We start from the raw sequence: 19,525 nt of genomic DNA, 5'->3' as shown, positions 1-19,525 counted from the left end.
TAATACAACCAACTATAATTTTCAGTCCATCTGACAGCCAAGATGGCATCCATGACCATAATAGCAAAAACCAGCTCTCATCCTTTTTCACACCTTTACTTTCATCCACCATTTTGGAGTGCAACTGGGCCAATTGTGAAACTGCTTCTGTCAGTGTACCGTTGTCAGCATCGTTGGCAGGAATGAATGTGCAGCATGATTGTCCTATCTTTGCGCAAACTCCTCCTTCCATGGCAGTGAGGAGGTCCAATACATATCTGTTCTGCAGTGCTACCATCCTTATTGCTCGCAGCTCCTCTTTTATTGCGTTGAATCCGTTTACTGTAGAATTGATGGTCATCATAAGTTCCCATCTAGTTATCTGGAGCCATTTTGCGTTTGCGTAAGCCTGTAGTCCCGGATGTATTATTGAGGAGAAGAACATCGCTGCTCTGCTGAATAGTCTGTGTTCTGGCGGGATTGAAGTCAGTGCTGTTTCCGACCTTCCCCATAGGTAATTTCCTGTCAGAGGTTCTCCTTGTCTTTTCCGTCTATTTAGGACAGTATCATTGCCGCTGGTCCTGTTCCCTGGCTCCTTCTGAGGTGGTGCAGATCTCTTATTTCTCTTGTCCCCTTCATCCATCTTGGGAAAGTTCACCACATTCACATGCTTCTGGGGTACCACTAGTGATGGTACATTGACATGCACCATCGTACATACACCATTCCACAGAGGGGGCAGTGTGTGATATGCCTTTTCTCCACAGGCCCAGTAATGGTCCATTATCACTGCTGTTCCTGCTCCCCCCTCAGGTAACTCCATCACGCTTCCACAATTGGTGTTGTATCCTACGTCCACCTCTCCTTTATGTTGGTAGCATACTTTAGGCGCAGTCAGCGGCAGTATTGTTATCGGGTCTTCATCCGTTTCTATCCATGTAAGCATAGGCACGTATTTGATCCAAGTCGTCCAACATCTGTGGTTGTGTGCATCGATAGTTGAAATAGTTTCTTTTGTTACCATGTTGCTGCCAATCACTCCTATCTCCCATTTGTTGTCTAAGTATACTTTCCCCGTTATCGTCACCAGTGGCCTCTCCCAGCATCCTAGTTTACCAGGAACTTCAGTGGCGTACCAATCACATGATAAATACTGCAGTGTTACTTTCTTTGTTTCTCCTTTTGCAGGACCACTTGTTATGTATCTGAATGCTTCAGCATGTAAACTGCTCTTGTGGTAACTCAAATAAGTCTTGAGGAAGTTGTTTTCGTATGGGTATGAGTCTCGTGTTTTCCACGTCATATGCACCACTGTCCCTTGAAATCTTCCTTTCGTTTGGAACAGTGCCAAGTATATTATGCATCGTGCTTTTTTTTCGTCTATTTCTGTGGCAACAAATGTTCGAGAAGCGCTCATGGCGTATGGTATTAATGAGCAAACGTAGCAGCTGTCTTCTGTTGTCTGCTTACCAATGCGGGTCATGTGTTGATACCATATGTTGTTTGAGACGTGTGCTGAATCTTGTATATAATTGTCAATACCTTTATTATCTGAGTATGTGCTGCGTTTAACTCTATTTTGCTTGTGTGCAATTTTACTAATATCACCTGACGTAACACCTGTTGCAGCTGGGGATGGGGGTGTGTTAGGTTTGGGTACAGCAATAATATTGATAGCACAGCTGTACTGCCATACAGAGGCAGCTACGAACCCGGTGATTACCAAAATCCCTATTACTTTTATTACATATGCTAATTTCACCGGCATTTTGCTCTTACCTTGCTGCAGTCCGGCAGCGTATTCTTGCGACGTTACAGTTGCCCGCCTGAAAATTCTCAATATGCTGTTTATTAAATGTTAGTTGTTGTTTTTTAAGCTCTCCCTATCAAATAGTCATTCAGTGCCCAAGCGAAGAGCTGTTCCCACGTTACTCTAAGCGATCTATCTCTTAGGGCAGGCAAGTATGGGTGGAGGTGGGGCATCGAATATTCTATGGCCAAAAGGAACGCTGTGTAGTAGACACGTACCCTTTTCCTTTTCAGGTACGTTGGCCTTTTTATTTCATATACAAATTGGTGTGACAATTCTTCTGGGTAATTATCGTCTGAGGGTACCATCTACTCCTGGGCAGTGAATTTGTTAGTTATCTACTTTCTTAGCAATACAATAATACGCGGTTCCTGCATGTGCGAGAGAAAAGAAAAGAGAGCATTCACGTGTTTACATGTGTATTTGTGCAAGACAATGTCCTTCAGTTCAGTTACTACTGTAATGGGGACAGGGGTCAGTGGATGGTGGGCAGGGGGTTTTTGGGTTCAACTGGTGGGCGTGGCTTTTACTCTTGAGCGTGTGATCATGGGGTGGGCTGTATGGGGATCACTCCTTTCTTTTTCAGTTATTGTCTCTGGGGAGTCTCGGGAGTGACAAGGTATGGGAATACTTGGGCCGCTGGCTGTGGTAGAACTTTCTTCTTCCGTTGTCGATGTTGTTGTTGTTCTCTCAATGGACCTGTCGATGGCGCTGGGGCGGGTCTGTTGTCTGTAGATCTTTACGTCGTGTAGGTGGTTCCAGGCACGCTTGTCCTGTAACTTTAATGCTCTTGTTGATACCTCCTCTACCAGATGGGGACCAGTAAAGCGTGGGTCATTCCATTTCCTATTGAAGTTGCGAAGTAGTACGTGGTCACCTTTAGCAATCTTACACAGTCCTTCCTTTTCCAGTTCTTTATCCGCGTATTCTTGTTGGCTTCTATTAGACCCGCCCCGTGTGCGCTCGAGGTGTTGAGACACAAACACTACACTAGTAATCAAAGAAGACACATATTGGTACATTTCATCACCCAGAACACTTGCAGTGCTTTCGTGGTCGGTAAATGCTCTTGACGTTGGCGTTAGGGGAAGGCGCATTTGACGTCCGGTAACCACCTCATGGGGAGTGAGGTGGTGGTCGGACCCTGGCCTATTCCTTAGCTCAAATAAGGCTAATGGAAGACAATATAACCAACTCCTCTTTGTTGTTTGCTGTATCTTTGCAATTGCCTCCTTTAATAGGCCATTCAGGCGTTCACATACACCGTTGGCCTGTGGGTGGTATGCACATGCAAATTTATGTTGAATGTTCAGCAGTGATGTAATGTGCTGAAACATCTCGTTTGCGAAATGTGGGCCATTGTCTGACCTTAACACCTTGCACACTCCCCACCTGGGGAAGACCTCCCTCACTAGGAACTTGGCTGCTCTAAATGCATCTGGGTGTGAACAGGGCCCTGCCTCAATCCACCTTGAGAATGGGCATACTACTACAATCATATACCTATTTCCTTGACATATATTGATCATATCAACATAGTCAATATGGAGATGCCGGAAAGGTCCCTCTGGCCGGGGTATAGTACCTCTTATCCCCTTTAGAGTGTGGCCGGCCGTAAACTCTTGACATGTGAGACAATTACTGATAAAATTTGACACATGCGAATTTAACTCGGGGCAGAACCAGTCTTCCCTAATTCGTGCTGCAATTACTTCCTTGCCTGTGTGGGCTGGATAATGTAGTTGGTTCAGGGCGGTGTTCAAAAGTGGCAATGGTATTACAACCTTTCCAGTGCCACCCTGGCGCCATAGTGCGTCGGTTGGTGACATTGTACACCCTCTTTTTACCCATATTTCTTTTTCGGCCATTGGTGCAGCCGCTTGTAACTCCATAATTTGTGTGGCTGGGAGATGGGTGTACCCTTCTCTTATCAACATCTCCTTAGCCATTCCCCTCCCTCTCCCTCTCTGTGACTCTGGGGGGTTCCATATCTCACCAAAGTATGCAGCATACTTCGCATGTGCGTCCGCTGCTGCGTTTCCCTTCGAGACGTGGTCCTCACCATTGGTGTGTGCGGTGCATTTCACTAAAGCTAATTCTTGGGGGTCATTAATTACTTCAATTAGTTCAGCCAATAAGAGGGCATGTTGCACTGGAGTGCCATCAGCTCTCCTAAACCCTCTTCTTCTCCATTTCGACAACCCTGAGTGGACAGTGGATGTAACATATGCGCTGTCGGAATATATGGTCACCCGTTTGTCAAAGCTTTCCTTCAACGCCAAGATCAGTGCGACCAGTTCAGCTGCTTGAGCGGAGTAATGCTGTGGTAATTGTACACATTTCACTGCCACACACACCGGTACCTCCATCATTTTCACCACTGCAGCCCCAGTTCTCCTCACACCATCCCTCTGATCGATAGTTGATGACCCATCAATAAATAAGAGCTCAACCCCCTCTAGTGCGTTTTCCTCAACTTTTCTAGTACATGAGTACATTTCAGTTATTTGTGTACAGTCATGGGCATAATCTCCCTCCTCAATTACTTCTGCTAGGAACCTTGCAGGGTTCACCGTGCTACATCTAACAATTGATAGTTCGGCTCTGGATAGAATGATCTCATAACCTGATGCTCTTTGCGTGGTTAGGGTGGATTTAGGTTTATTTAATATCGCAAAAAGTGCATGCTCCACAAATAGTGTAGTCGGGCACCCCATAGTGATTGCTGATGCTTTTTCCACCGCAAAAGCAGCTGCGGCGAGACCTTGTTCGCAGGGGAAGTGGCCTAACATTACAGGATCTAAGTGGCCACTGTAAAATGCTACGGGTTTGTAGCCCATGATTGTTTTTTGAGCCAACACTGCTTTCATTACTGCTGAGTCGCAATGTGAAAATATAAAAAATTGCCGCTCATAGTCTGGGGATGCCAGTACCGGAGCAGTTGATATCGCATCTTTTAATTCATCAAAATCTTCTTTCATTTCCATCGTCCACCCCAGTTTTTTCTCCCCTTTATTAGCTTCCCGTAACGCCTCCAGCAGGGGTCCTATGTATGAACTGTAATCAAATACCCAAGCTCTACAGTAGTTGCAGAGCCCCAGGAACTGCTGCAGTTCCCTTACAGTTTGTGGCATTGGAGTGGTCGAAATAGCTTGTGCTCTTTGTGGTGCGATCTTTCTTCCATGTTGGGATATAAGCTGACCAATGTACAGTACCTGTTCCTGACAGTACTGTATCTTTTCCATGTCTACCTTGTAACCTTTGTCAGCCAATATTGTTAACATTTTTAAGGAGTCCTCTCTGCATGTTTTTTCGTTTTTACTGCAAATTATTATGTCATCCACATACTGCAACACCGTGCTTCCTACTTCAATGTTACCCAAATCCATCTGTATCACTCTGTTGAAAATTGAAGGTGATTCACAATACCCTTGTGGTAATCTGGTGTGCTTCCACTTAGCGTTTCTGTAAGTGAAGCTCGTCAGATCTTGTGAGTCTGGGTGTAATGGTATTGAGAAAAAAGCATTTTTAAGGTCGATCACTGTAAATCGTGATGCTTCTGCTGGAATGCCACACAATATTGCGGCCGGGTTTGCAGCTATGGGATATTCCGCTTCTACTATGTTGTTCAAGGGCCTGAGATCCTGTATAAAGCGCCAAGACCCCCCTTTAGCCTTGCGCACTGGGTACACAGCCGTATTACATGGTGATTCTGAGGGGACCAATATACCATTATTTATAAGGGCCGTTATGGTTTCATATATGCCCTCATCTGCCTCTTTTGATAGTGGGTACTGTTTTACTCTGGGGAGTATTGCACCTTTTTTCAATTTTATTTTTACTCCCCCTATACTTTTTATGCAGCCCATGTCATAGGGGCCAGTAGTCCACAATGATTTGGGTACCTTTGACATATCGTCCTTAAAGAAAGGGACCGGGGTGCATGCGGGTGCCTCAAGTGCCATTGCAATTTTCTGTGCTACTTGTTTGTAGGCCACTCTTAGCCATATTTCCACACTCATCATAAACACCATTTCACCCTCCTCCTTTTCATCTGAAAACAGCTCCTCATCTGACACCTGGGTGAGCCTACATCCCTCTGCTAATGCTATCACTGCCCTCCATGCTCTTCCTTCTCTGTCTTGGGCATGTACAGCAATATAATCAGCTGTTGCAATAATGCTCTCAATATCCATTGAAACCACCTTCCCTTCTGGTTCATTAACAGGTGTTTCTGGTCTGAACAGATAGGCTGCTGGCCTTCTCCATATTTTCCCTTCTATCCCTGGCATCCATGCAATTGCCATGTCCGTTCCATACTGGAAGAGTTCACCATCTACTGGCTCCGCCCTAATCGCTGTCTGTCCACAGTATGCCTGCATAATTTGTCGTGCTGTGAGCATGTTAATCCCCGGAGTAGAGCAAATTATGCCGTCCTCAGTAAAGGAGATTGTCATATTCAACCTGTTCATTATATCTCTCCCCAGTATATTTACTGGTGAGGCACTATAATATAAAAGTGGAACTGACAGATCGTAATCTCCAATAGATAAGGGAATGTTATCAGTAAAGGGAACCAACCCTCTAGCCCCAGAGAATCCTTGGGTGTTCATGGTCTTGCCTGACATCTTAAATTTACCTTCCCTTATGCAAGACCGGGTCGCCCCGGTGTCAACAAGGAATGATAATTTTTTGTCACCTATCGTTACCTCTATGCGTGGTTCCTCTGCACTATTAGGTGTTACTGACAGGATGGGACACACCAAGGCCGTCTGTGGGCTGTCCTATTGGGGGTACAACGACTGGCCATTTCCGGTATAGGGGTTGTGTCCCAAAACCGTCACCCTACCCAGTTGTGTTTGTGGTATTTGTGGTTGTTGTATCATCGCTACCTGTTGTTGTGGCAGTGTTTGGGGCTGTTGTTGTGTTAATTGTTGTTGTTGTTCATTTCCTTGTGGCAACATTTGCTGGTGTGGTATGCCCTGCTGTACCTGTGCGGGCCGTGGTTGTCCCTGATCACTCCATGATGGTGTTCCTGGTCTAACTCTACACGTGCATGACATGTGCCCCAATAGTCCACAGCTCCAACACACCGGTGGTTCCCTATTCTGCCATGGAAAGCTCCCTGTGTTGTCCTGGTATACTGGTTGCCCTATGGGGTAGGAATTTCTAAATCCTCCCACCTGCGGTTGGGTACCATACCCGTACCCTCTCCCTCTCATAATTCCTCCTCTCCCCCTGTTATAATTATAATATCCAGCTCCTTGCATTGGGTATCCTCCTCACATGTTGGGCGTGTATGGTTGGAGTGGCGGCACCTGTTGTGTTGTAGTCTGTGAAGGTGGTATTTGGGAGGAATCTTGTGCAGCCACTACTTGTGTGGGGCTTTGGGTCATTGTTGTAGGTGTAGTTATTAGTGCCCCTTCCATTGTGTATTTAGTAAGCTTTTTCTGTACTAATTTAGCCTCTTCCGTTTTCCTGTCCTCTTCTTTTTGTTTCATTTTTCCTTGCCATGTCCTACAATGATGCACTATAGTCAGTTGTATTTCGGGCCATGGTTTTGCTTCCATTCCCACTACTTTCTTTAGTTGTTTCTGAACTCCTTCTGGGAGCCCTTGTACCAGTATATGGTAAAATATTGCTGGTGTTTTATCCCATTGTTCTCTAGTTTCCATGCGCCACTTCTCTTGGATTTCCTGCATATAATCAACAGGATCTTCGTTCTCATGCATCTTGCGGGATGTAATTGCTCCTATATCTGATGTGTCTGGGTACTGTACCCTCAATGCCTGCCATAGTGCATGTCTGCAGTTTGCGAACGGTGCCCCATCGTGCGATGTATTTGTTATTGTTACCCCATGAAATCCCACTCTCTTCCATATGTCATCCGCTCTATCCCCTAATATTGATATTAAAAGGCCCTTTACATCTCCTACTGCCAGCTTCTGTCCTGCGGTGTGTTTTTCCATTTCATATATCCATTTACCCGCACCTCCACTTAATGATGGGAGCCTACATTTTATATTTTCTTTATTGGTATGCTTCCAAGGAACATACTGTGGTCTAACCCCACCTCTCTCCAAAAGTGGCATTAAATTATGTCTTGTTTCACCCTTTGTGTTCCATAATATTGAGTCCTCACACCCTTCCTCCTCTTCTCTTTCTTCCACATTTTCACTTTCGTTTGTATTTCCCCTGCTCATACCTCTTTCTTCTCCATCTTTTCCCCTTCTTCCATCTTTCTCTGTATTTAATGTGGGCATGTGTATACCTCTCTCCTGCCTACGACTAGGGAGGTCTCTAAGCCGCCATGTATAGGGTGTCAGTTCGTCAGTAAAGGGCGCTAGTTTTATCTTGCGTAACGAACGTGAGGTGGTTGAGCATGTAGGGTGCGATAGGGGAGGGCGTGATGGGGATGATGGGTATGGGGATGTTGCGTCCTCATGTGCCTGTCTTTCCTCTATTCCTTTCTTTCCTTCCTCACCTCTCTCCATCTCATCCTTTCTCCTACTGATCCATGGTGAGTCTATGTTGGTCCGGGTGATGTATAGTTTATCTAAGCTTTCCCTTTCACTGTTTCTTCCTTCATTTTCCACTCCCTCTTCCTCACTACAAAAGCTATTCATAAACGGCACCCCCCACTCGGTCTTTTTCCCCTTAATGGTTACTGTTTGCAAATCTATTAGGTCCAGTTCTCCTCTTCCTCCTTTATCAACCGCTCCCCTTTGTGCTGATGTCGTTGCTACTTCTGTGTCATCATATACATCCCCCCATGTTCCAATCTCCCTTCCCCTATCTCCTCTTTCTCCTTCATACCTTTCCTCCATCTCCTTACTATTTCCCTCCCTTTTCCTTTTCAATTCCTCCATCACTTCACTTCTCATCTGTTCTAATATTCTTTCATCCTCTTTCTTCCTTTCCCATTTCGCCCTTTCTTTTTCTACTATACTCTCCATCACCCTCCCTTCTTTGTATTTTTTGGTTGATTCTGATAGTAACCTCCTCCTCCATATTGCCATTTCTTTTTCTTTTTCTTCTTCTTCCCTTTTCTTTTCCCGCAGTATTACTCTTGATACCCTTTCTGCTGCTGCTTTTACCCTGTCAGCTTCTCTCCTTTGCTCCTCAGTTTGTTCCCTTATTTTTTCCAATTCGTTCTTACCTTCTTTCCTTTTCCTCGCTCTCTCTCTCTCCTCCCTCTCAAGCTGCTTGATCAATTCATTCTGTTCATCTCTTAATTTTGCTAATCGTTCCTCCAAAATCTCTTCCTTTTCTCTTAACAGCTCTTCCCCCCTCAATTCACTCTCCCTGGCATTATCCTCGTTTGTTTTCTTTACTACCTCCTTCTCTTCTCCTGTTAATGAACCTCGTAATTTTAATAATATCTGTGCAGCTACCCATTCATCATTTCCTATTTCCACAGTCTGGTCTTCTCCAGTCCCCCCCTCCCCTGCTGGCATTTTCCTATGAGCCACATATGATGGAGGGCTGTATGCCGGGTTCGAGTATCCCTCAGCCGCCCTTAACTGTCCTCTTTCTATTTCTCCCAATTCTCTTAAAGGGTACAACCCCCCTCCCTCTGTTTTTACTCCCGTTACTAGGGGTATATCATTGCTCGGTTCCTTTTTTATTTCATCTGCTTTATTGTTCTTTTCTCCTCCCTCACCTCTGTTTCCCGTGGTCTTTGGGTCCTCATACCCCTGTTTCCCATCCTCTCCTTCCTCCTTAATCTCTGTTTCTTCTGGTATTTCCCCCATAGTGAATATTCCATTTGGTCCTGGTCGGGACCCCTGGAAAATCCTCCATAAGTTAAACACCTCCACGTGGTTTGCCAACTTCTTCCCTTTATATGTATTGTGCAGATGATTTAATAGTGAATGTTGGGCATATGGATCGAAGCTACCCTTTGGCGGCCACGGTGTTAACATTTTGTTATCCGTCCCCTGGGTCCATTCTATGCAATACTTAATCAGTTTCTCCCTATGGGGTGGCAGTGTTGTGCATATGTATTGTAGTGGCGTGGTGAGGGTGTTCCCCCACCCTCCCTATCCTGTTCCGTATGACATAGTAGCGCTCCACTCGCTACCCTTCCCTAATCTGGTATCAGTTTATCCCACTAGTAGTTTACAATATACAGCCTTATATCGTTACCTGGCCCCGTAAGTTTGGGGACTTACGATGGTCCGCTTAAGGAAAATTATAAAAATATAGTATGTTACATTTGTAGATTTTCCTCTGCCTTTCTTCCTTTATACAATACCCTTACGGCACCCTGCGGCCGAGGCGTACGGAGCCCCCTGCGGCTGCGTACCCCTTATTACGTTCTTATACAGTCGTCCTGTTTTCACGTGCTCCTCCCCCTTCTACACTTGTCGTGGCCGGCGTTCTCCGTGCACAGCCACGTTCCCCGTTTCGCCTTTCCTCGATCAACTCGTTTACCGTTTATCTCCGTTTCCACTCCCTTACCACAATGCTCTTCCTCACTACTCTCAAAACGATGATGCCTCGTTCTTGCGATATCCTATGACAACCCTGCTGGTGACGTCACCCACCTCGTAGAGCTACTGGTAAGTTCTTCGTATATTCTTTAAATCCAAAATACACCTACAATCTACCCCTGTTAACCCCACAGCTGTCTTCATGTCACTCCTGGAACAAGGTAATCAAATCAACAATATAATCGGACTGCGCACGCTGCGTCGCCTCGCGTGTGATACGCCCCTCGACAGGAGGGCTTAACCAGCCAATTATCTTCCGTATTGGGCAACTACCTAGCTACCGCCTACAGGGAAACGTCATCTACCTATCGAGTGTCTTGCTCGAACAATAGGGATCCTCATCTACTCATTGATCAATAAATGCCAAATCGTAGGAAACCACGCACACACACACACCCCTACACGTAGTCGCGGCCTAGGCCAATCAGTGTCTACGAGCGGCCGCACGTGATGTTTTCGCGCTCCGCCCCCTTCTCTCGCATTACGTAGCCAACTGCTCTCGCGCTTGTTCAACTATCATTCATTCTATTTCTAACACTAAACTGTCAAACCTTCGCCGTTCACCTGTGCAACACCTCCCGCCTCCCGTATTCAATTCCTCCCCCCTCCCTCACAATTTCACATTGTTTGTTGTGCGTGGCATGCTCACCAAGTTCTCTTGATGCGGGGCCGCTCGACTGCGTGCACCCCTCCAAGCGGCTCGCCACCTCCCCTCGTCTGGACCACGTCTGGACACTCGCCAACCGCGGGCGGGATACTTCTCAACCGGCTCCCGAGGGCCAATATCCGGATTGCGCTGTCCGGTCTTCTCGCAGTTCCGCGACGGTCCTGTAGTCCTCAGAAGGGGGCGACGGCAGAGGGGGCCGCGCCGCCGGGCCTCCTCGCAACTCGAGTGCTTGGAAGAAGTAAAAAAAAAAAATAAATAAAAAATAAAAATGCCGATCTTAAACAGATCTCAGCAGTGCCTCCAACTTGTTGGGGGGAAATTCTGCCGGGGTCGGCCGGGCTGTCCGCAGACCTCCGGGCAGGGAGGCCCCAACTCCTCCCGTATATCCCAAAAGAGATAGAGTATGAGACACACACAAGAAGCAAGGTGACTCTGCTGTTTATTAAACACAAACGGCAGGGATGGGTCAAGGATCATACGCGTCTGACCTGACACACACACAATCATGGGGCTCGCAGGCCCTTTTTACTGTAGTATGACGCGCTACTTGCGTCACTTTAGAAAGTTAACAAAAAACCTATTGCCACTCTTAATTGGTTGCTGGAGTGGTAGGGTTAGTATAGCATACGTATAGAGAATAATATGAGTGGACGAGGTTTAGTCAGGTGATATATCTGGGTTGTCCCTACAATTAGATACATGAGAATTGTTACATGAAGACTCCTAATGATTGGTTAATGTTACTGGCGTCAGTGATAAGAGCCCCATGTTCTGATTGGTGCGCCCGTGAGCTTCCCAGCCTGGGACCATTGCTGTTCCCAGCTCTCGGTGTACCTGTAATTTGCAACAATGTTTCACTATAAGTACATGCAGACAATGTGAAGACTTATTCATGAGCTGGATGGCCGACTACTCCTACTGTCGCAGATGTCCATTGATCCTTTCAAGTGTATCTGCCTGTGTCTCGTAACGAGGGATCCAGATGCCTCTTTCCTCCTGGGCTTGGCATCTCGTCAGGTTCGGCTTGGTCACGTGAGGTGGGACCGTGTTTGAGGCAGAATTCTGCACAATTAATATTGTTTTTCCACTGTGTGCCTGATTTAATTGCAGGTGCGACTTTGATGTTGGTGCACGGCGTGCGAGGTTGCAACATCGTGCCCTTGATGGTCTGCTTTTGGAATGTGGGTTTGCAACATTACGACCTTGGCTGTCTGCTTTCACCAGGCTCATTCTGCAGGATCAGCAACCTGACTCTTGTTTTGTTAACGTCCACGGGAGCTCTTGCTTGCGGCCTACTTAGGCCTAGTGTATTGGTGGAACCGTTTGGTGCACAGGCGCTTTAGGTTATAGTCTCATACTGTCTTATGACCAGTATCGTGTCTTCGTTATAATTCTCATTATGGCACCTAGGTTTAGAGGAAGCGTAAGCAAGCTCTTTAGATGAGTTCATGGTGCGTCTTGCGTTTCTGCATTTTGAGAGCCTATGTGGAAAATAATAAAGATGCACGTCTGTGAGTATGCCTGTCGCCTACGTCATAGCACTGAGTATATTCTTCGTGTAGATTGGTGCGGGAGTGTCCAGTGTGTATGTTGGCACAGGTGTGCTACCCGTTGGCTAGGTCGTCATGGCATCTCTAACGACGTATAGTTTTAGTCCAGTTGATCCATGCCGCGGGCATCGGCATGGGCAGGGCGGGCTGCTGAGCAGGCAGATGGACGCATCCTTATGTTCCTGTACCAGGGTATCTGGTCGTCTGGTAGATGGGCAAACTCTTCTCGTGGCGGGTGCTTGTGCCGTGTACCTTTAGGCCAGGCACAAGAGGGGGAAGATGGGAGCCTGTTTTTCCATTTTCCCACTTCACTTGCGATTGCGGTACACCGCCTCTATGGCATGGGGGACTACCAATTCCACATGGGTGCAGTCGATGGCACTGACACAATTGGGCATGCCTGCAAGTGCATGGACGCCTACTTTGGTTTCGGCTATCTCCTGGGCAGTCCGTGGTAGGGATATGTGGGTGCTTGCGTGCTTCAGGATGGCATCCAGCACTTGGTTCAGCATGCGTGAACATAGTGGTTGTGAAATGCCATGCAGCTGGCCCACTGTGTGTTGGTAGGTGCCTGTGGCCAGGAAGTGTAGCACAGACACCACCTTTAGTAGTGAGGGGATGGCAGTGCGTATTCCTATGTGGCTGGCAATGTCGTTCTGTATCATGTCCACTATGGTGGTGATGGTGTCACGGTCCAACCGGTACAGGGTGTGGATCTGCTCAGGGGTTAGGTTGAATGCGCTGGGTCTGGTGCGAGGGATTGGTGGCTGCCTACGAGGCATGGTTGCTGCGCTGGTGGTAATTTCTGGGCCTGTCTCACCCTCCTTCTCCTCCTACGTCTCCTCTGTGCAGCCTGTTCTTGATGCTGTAGTTGTTGCTGTTGTTGCTGTTGTTGCTGTAGTTGTAGCAGTATAGGCATGTCCTCCAGTGCCATGATTGCAACTGCTAGTGGTAGCATTTTGGTGTAGGAAGGGGTGTGGTGTGTAGGTGTGCTCCTTTTGTACTGGGCCACTCTACCTTGCCTACACCTGTGGGGGGGGTGGTGGTGTGTGGGTGTGCTCAGTTTATACTGGCACAGCCTCCATTGACTCCACCTGTGGGGATTGTGTGCACCTGTGGCAGCTGCCTTGTATCCTGCTTGCTTTTTGTGGGTGGTCTGAGATGCCTGTATGGCCGGCATCGTGCATGCCGTGATTACCGGCTTCGCAATGCCGGTATTTGCATGTATGCGTGGGTTGGAATTACCCCCTATTACCGGCATGCTGGTATTTGTTCCCTAAAGGGGCGCGTGTACGCGCCTATGCCGCTATTAGCGGCACCGTTGTTTAGTGTGCCGCTAATACTGGGTTTGCAGGTCGGAATGCAATGGGACGGTAAACAATGCGGTATTACCACACCGGCATCATTTTTGCCTTACCGGCATACCTCGTAATGAGGCCCAGTATATTTTAGTAAACACTGTATTCTGGATTATGTAGTCTAACAGGTGTGCCTTTCATCCATGTTTCCTCCTTCATGGAAACGTTCACCCAATCACTGCATGATTCTAAGAAGGTCTTTTGAGCTGCACTACCATTGGGTTAATAAAGGTTACGTGTCTTCCATTGCATGTGAGTCAGCGCAAAAAGGTGTTTCTTTGCAGCTCAAGGGAGAGGCTTACAACACAGTCCCATTACTCCCTTAATATTTTGTGCTACTTTTAGACTTTGAAAATGACAGGGGCAAGTAGACATCACTCCTCTCCAACCCCTTATTGTCACTTTCCCCAGCTGAAAAAAACATATTTTACTTTTTTACACTCGCCTCTGATTCTGCACTAAATACCTCCTCCTTCAATAACTTACATATCCTCTACTGGGATTCAACCCAAACAAATAAAGATGCAGGAGCAATCATGAATATAGCCAAGTTACATGTCTTGTATATATTGCTACATGCCACACATGTTGTTTGTAAGATGATCATTCAGATTTCCTTTTTACTTTGCATTTTGGGACTTGTAGTACAGGACACTTGATGGACAAAAAGTCACAACATGGAAAGCAAAAATCAAGAACTGGATGCGCATCTTCCTAATTACATGGGGGAATGCTCAACCACTCAAACACACTGACACTGAAACTCACATACACTCGATGTGTCACACTGCTCACATACATACATGGGTGCATACTTGTGCACACACACTAACACTCGCCTTCATGGAGAGAATGCAAACTGAACGCGCAATACCTCACAAACAACTTTACACCATGTACACACACAAACACGCTCACATCAAACACACAGACATTGCATGCACACGCTCTCAGATGACATGCACACCCTCACACCACACATTCCACCTCACACTGCACATAGATTCAAAAAGATGACTACACTGGTTTTAAGTAACATTACAAAACAGAAACAAAATATTTTAAAAAATCACATTTTTGCTAAACACTGCCAACTGACAACCCTGAAGGAGTGCAAGACACAGCACTTAACCATTATGCTACAATGACGTTATTGTTTGGCTTCTCACAAGTTTCATAGCTAGCCTTTCATCATTGAACATATTAAATTATAGACTAAGTATGAAATGTATGCCCCATGAAGCACCAAGCTGTTGTGGCCTAGTGGTTAAATGATAGGCCTTAAACTCCGGTAAACCAGGGTTCAAGGCTGTATCTTTTTTTATTTATTTAACTAATTAAATTTAATTAAAAGAAAAGCAATGCAACTGGGAGGTGGTGAGGTTTGTTGCAGTGCATTCCTGTGATCTTATTTTTATAAGGGTGTTTAGACCTGGCTGCAATGTCAGATATGTCCAAACATCCCTTGTGCCAAAATAACTGCGCCAGAATGGGCGCTGCAGCGGAATGGCTGTGCCAAATCGGCCTGTGACATAAGGATGGTGCCGAAAAGGAGTGTACTACTTGGAGGATGCTGCTTAACCGAAGTGTGTGTTGCATGGCAGATAATTGCACTGCGCATTGCCTAAAAACATTGAGAGTTCTTAAAAACTGCAATCCAAAGGCCATGGCCAGTAGTCTGGAAGCGTTTTTAAATGGGCAGTGGGCACCGCCAAAGACAATGCCCAATGACCATGGCTGCGGACCATGCTAGTGGTCTGGAAGCATTCTAAACATCTATGGAATGACATACCCTTGAAATTCAAGGAAAAAACTTTAGTTGCAGGTACGTTAAGGTGAGCAATACATTGTAACAAAACCTTTGAAATTCAGGGAAAAAACGTTTGTTGCAGGGACGTTAAGGTGAGCATTACGTAACAAAACATTTGAAATTCAAGGAAAAGATTTAGTTGCAGAGATGTTAAAGTGAGAACAATTAAAAAAAACCACTGAAATTCAGAAAAAGCCACCAAATCTTCATGAACCCTGCTGCGCAGCCTATGACCACAATGATGAAATCACAGATCACATCACTGATGACATCACTAATTACATTACAACAGTAACTGGCATTAAGCCTGGCCTTCAGCCATGGTCATTGTGCATGGCCAAATATATTTTAACACATGAATGGGTACTAGTCATGGCCTTCAGCTATGGACAGTGGTCACAACCTTCAACCATGTGCACTGAATATTTTAAAGCACAAACAGGCTACCAACCATAGATGTTGCCCTTTACCAGTGGATACAGCTTTCAACCATGTCCACTGTATATGTTATACACTGATTAGGCACTAGCCATGGACTTAGGCACAATACTGGACACTGGCACTATATATTATAACACATGGCCTTTGACCTTGAGCAGTTTGTACATCTTTTGGCCATGTCCACTGTATATTATATAATAATCAAATGCAATAAGCGATGGCCTTTCACCGCACCCACTGTGTATTGTAAAGCACTAACCAGCCTTTAGCTATGGCCTTCGTCATTGCCCACTGTATATTATATACACTAACCAGCCACTAGCCATGGTCTTCATCACAATACTAGCCAGGGGTCCCAGCATTTGGCTATACCGACTGTATATTCAGACATATTAATAGGCACTAGCTATGGCCTTTAGCCATGGCCACTGACTACAGCTTTCAGTGTTGCCCACTATATACTTTAAAACACTGATGTGATAGCTTTTAACCATACACATTGGTACTTTCAAACACTAACTGACTACTAGCTATGGCCTTTGGCACTGGCCAGTGACCCCAGGCTTTGTCATGCCCAAGTCCATGGCCTAAATTGTTATTAAGGTAATCAAACTTTTCATGTGCAACCTTATAAATGATGTTATGTCAAATTCCATTATTGATGTAATTAGTTATATTCAACGCAATTAGTGTTGTCACCATTGATGGCATCAGTGATGTGATTTGTAATGTCATCGGTGTACTCATACAACATGTAATTTGTGATGTCATCATTGTGGTCATAGGCTGTGAAGTTAAGGTGGCTTTAGTTGAATGTCAGGGGTTTTGTCGCGCTAAGTTCTCACATTACTTAATGTCCCTGAAACCAATGTTTGTTCCTTGTATACATATATATATATATGTATTTATATGTACATGTATATATATATATTACATGGCCTGCGGTAGCGGCCATGAAGTTATGGTTAAGTTGCTAAACCCATAGGAAGAGCACTTTTTGAGCGGATTATAACTTTGCTCCCTCTGGACGAATCCTAACCAAACTTTGCAAAAAAAGTATTTGTCCCACTCTGAATTTTTTTTTGCAAAATATGTTGAAGTTTGGTCTAGGGGGGGGGCAAAGTTATAGGAGGAGTCCCAACATTTATTTTAGTCCTATAAACATAGTGGGAAAAAATGTCTGTCGCGCCTACAGCCCAAACCGCTGGACGGATGTTCACCAAATTTGTGGCAGGAGCGGTGGCTTGGTCTCGAAAGTGTGCTTTTGTTAATTTGGTGTAAATCCGTACAGTAGTTTTTTTTTAAACGACCAAAACCTAAGGCAAACCAATGTGTGATATCTATGTCCGCTCCGCGGACACACATCACAGTTCGCTACGCAGACAGGACATTGATTGGCCAATCGGCTTGCATCATGTCCTCAGACACGCAATGTGTTCTCTGATTGGCTGGGATGAGGCATGAGGTGCGTTATATTGTTTAGATGTGCCCATTATATTGGATCCGCGGACAGCGCAGCGTGAAGTGAGCATAAATCCAATTTTAGGGAGTGTGTTGATGTGTATGAGTGTGTAAGTGACTCCGATCAGGCAATCCCACTAAGTCATCCTTGTCTGGGATGCCCAAGGGAAGCCCTTATTTATGTATTTTTATGGCAAGTTATAATCTGGATGATGAACCCTTGTATAACACCCCTCTCAAATTTAAAAGGTTTATTTGAAAAATTAAACTATATATATATATATATATATATATATATATATATATATATATATATATATATATATATATATGGCAGAAGGAAGCCTTTCCACAGAAAGGCTGCTGGTGGAGTGCACTCCTAAGAGCAATTGCAGTGGAACAAAATATCCGTGCAAAAAGTAAGAGGAAAAACAGACACCACAGGAATCCCTGGCAACAAAAGTTTCTTCTTTAATGGTATTTATGCGCAGGAAAAGGAGACATCCTGATAAAAAAGGAACGACGCGTTTCGCGCTATGCAAACCGCTTGATCACGTAGGTAACAATCAAGACAGATGATGGACTGCAGTTTTAAGCTTTGACCACTCTATGATCGTAGGTATAGAGTGTCTATCTGTTGTTTGCCGCTTTGTCACGTTTAAACAAGCGGACATCTTTAAACATACAAGAGGTATACGGTTAATGAGGGTGAGTACACATAGACTACATCTTTACATATAAAGAAAGACATAAAATGAAAATTTAACGGATGCAATTGCTGTTTTTATATATATATATATATATAAAAACTGAGACAGAAAAATTGTTGAATATAACATTTGTGAATGAGCGAACATTCATCAAAAACATTTGATTTTAACATACTGTGGCATGGTATGGCTCGTATTTAGCAGCATTACTTCAAAATACTAATACTATGTGCCGTATTGTAAAAATACAGCAAAGCAACTTAAGTAAGGTGCTCCTTAGCACTTATATCTGCCATCTGTTGAAGCAGCAAAGTGCAGCATTCTGTATATGGCTGTTTGAAGTAAAAATGCTGTAATTATATATATACTCCAGCGGAGATGGGCAGTGGTATAATGGGAAAAAATACCAAGTGGTAGTATTGTCTATTAAATTCGGCTGTGCAAACATGCAAAAAAGCGAAATACATAAAAGAGTTTTTATGTTATTATTGGGTGCCAAAAAAGAAAATAGCACCTAAAGATTTTTTTCGCGTATTATAAAGCAGCAAAGAATAGAATGCAAAGTGCTCTCCGTCCATGCATGTAATCCTACCATTAATATGGTGCTCTGTGAATGGATAATTATTTTATGTATATATGGATATGAATATCCTAATTATGATAAACTACAGAAAAATCTCTGTTAGTTTATTTTACAGAGCCATCAATACATGCATGGGCTGCTTATTTGGTTTATTAAAAAAAGAGAGAAAAAAGGAAAAAAACACGTTTCCTCTTTTAGTAAAGTGCCAAGTGCGTGCAAATATTGCATTGATCTAAAGTGCAAAGTGCATTAAGTATCCGTATTCGTAAAAAGATTTTACCCATGAGTCATGTTAAGTTAGTATTAGCCCAAATTCATGCATCAGATCATAAAAATAATCAATTTTAAATGTAATTTTAAAATTACTATGTGTAACACCCATTGTTGATAATTTCAGATTATAGCAGTTTAAGCAAATCAAAAGCAAGTCCAATAATCTCTGAGTTGAGAGGGCACTTAGAATAAGAGCCAGTACCTATATAGCTGACAATCTAAACAATTTTTAAAAAAAAGGTGTGTAACACACTCTAGTCTGCAAGAAAAACAACTCCAACCAAGAGAGTTCACTTCAATTAATTCGACAAATAGTAAAAATAGAAAAAGCATACATGAGATACTCCCAATGAAGAGATTCATTTCATGTCTAAAGGAGAAACAAAAG

Source organism: Ambystoma mexicanum, chromosome 2q (assembly GCF_040938575.1).
Source record: "Ambystoma mexicanum isolate Mex_15411 chromosome 2q, UKY_AmexF1_1, whole genome shotgun sequence".
In the NCBI taxonomy this organism is placed as follows: Eukaryota; Metazoa; Chordata; class Amphibia; order Caudata; family Ambystomatidae; genus Ambystoma; species Ambystoma mexicanum.
This window is presented reverse-complemented; position numbering follows the sequence as displayed.